General features: G+C 36.5%; 1 protein-coding gene across 1 annotated transcript in view; it reads left to right on the top strand.

Annotated features, from left to right (window-relative positions):
* The window catches only part of LOC106868397 (peroxisome proliferator-activated receptor gamma), an 86,011-nt gene that overhangs the window by 1,035 nt on the left and 83,341 nt on the right, over nt 1–1,635 (top strand). The gene's annotated exons all lie outside the window — the stretch shown is intronic.

Below are 1,635 nucleotides of genomic sequence, written 5' to 3'. Positions count from 1 at the left end.
GATTCCTTTTGTCGAGCTGCTAAGTGACGAGGACGTAAACATACCAAAACTGGTTATCAAGCAGTTGTGGGAGGACAAACACACACACACACACACAATGAGGTTATTTCTGTTTCCGTCTACCAAATTCATTCCCAAAGCTACAGCAGAAGACAGTTGCCCAAGTACCACGCAGTACGGCTGAACCCGGAACCACGTTATTGGGAAGCAAGCTTCTTACTATACAGCCACGCTTGCCTATGTTTTTTCCATATTTTGTCTCTGGACAGAACAGATTTTCGAAAATAATAACCAAAAATGGACAGGGAGTTTGAGATTTTCAAGAAGTTTTGAAAGTTATCCACATACCACTAAATAATATCCAGTCTTGGATTGAAAGCAAATATAACAACCCTAAGTGTTGTTGACACCTTCAACTGGCTTTGTTTATTAAAAAGGATTAAATTAAAATCATAAGAAACAGTAATGAGGAAACAATTCCAAGAGTCGAGTGCTGGATTTTAAATATTTTTGTTATTACTGTTTCATGGCTGTGTGGTTAAAAAGCTCGCTTAGCGAACTATGTGGTTTTAAGTTCAGTCCCACTGCGCGGCATATTTGACTAGTGTATTTTACTCTAGCTCGGGCCGACCAATGCCGCGTGAGTGAATTTGGTAGCCGGAAGCTCTGTGGAAGTCCGTCGTATGTATTTATATATATTTTCATCCCAATATTTACTTGCTATCATTTATAGCTTTATATGTACTTCGAGATCCAATTCCAAAATGCAATCCTTTCATTTTTTTTTTGAAAATCTTGTGCCCCTACAGTAGCAAGAGAATAACTCGACCCAATTAAAAAATATATTATTAATCTCTTCAATGGTATTTTCTCCGACAGTTAATACTAAATGGATGTGTATGTGTGGGGCTACTGTTTGACAACCGGTGTTGATTTGCTTACGTGTTTGCAACGTAGCGGTTCAGCAAAAGAAACTAAATCAGTACTAGACTTTAAAAAATAATACTAGGGTCAATTTATTCGACTAAAACTCTGGCTGCAGTCCAATAAATGAAAGACATAAAAGATTAAGTACCTACGAACTTTTCTCTATCCTCCTATGTTTACACAATATATCAAATTTCAAATACACAAACACTATTTGTTTTCATTAATAAACAGGCATTTGTCTAGATGAATCACTTGCATTTCTTCCATACGATTCTTAGTTTCAATATATGACTTCGCTCTTTATTCACTCTCCTCTCAATTTGTTTTAAGGTACAACCGTTCAGGTTTGACTGGTTTCAAACCACACTGAACTGGTTCTTTTTTCTTTGGCCGTCAACAACTTTTCCCCCTTTAACGTTCACTAACAGTAGCCACATAGCCTCAATGCAGTTGTTCCATCAGCTAGAAAAAAGTGCCAAATCTCCCTCAATAAATAGTTTTATAGATCTTGACCTTCGCCCATCCTCCTTTTTTGCTTTAACATTTATAAAAAAAAAAATGAAGGAAACAAATAAATTATTGAAATACGCTTTTAACAGATCGAAATGCATTAGAAGCGGATAATGTGATCGAACAGTTATTGTTAACAAAATTAGTGGCTGTCAGGAACTCAAGACATTCTTTTCTACTCTAGGCACAAGACCC

The sequence above is a fragment of the Octopus bimaculoides genome, chromosome 5 (genome assembly GCF_001194135.2).
Source record: "Octopus bimaculoides isolate UCB-OBI-ISO-001 chromosome 5, ASM119413v2, whole genome shotgun sequence".
NCBI lineage: Eukaryota > Metazoa > Mollusca > Cephalopoda > Octopoda > Octopodidae > Octopus > Octopus bimaculoides.
The sequence above is the reverse complement of the archived record's forward strand: the minus strand, read 5'-3'. Positions and strand labels throughout refer to the sequence as shown.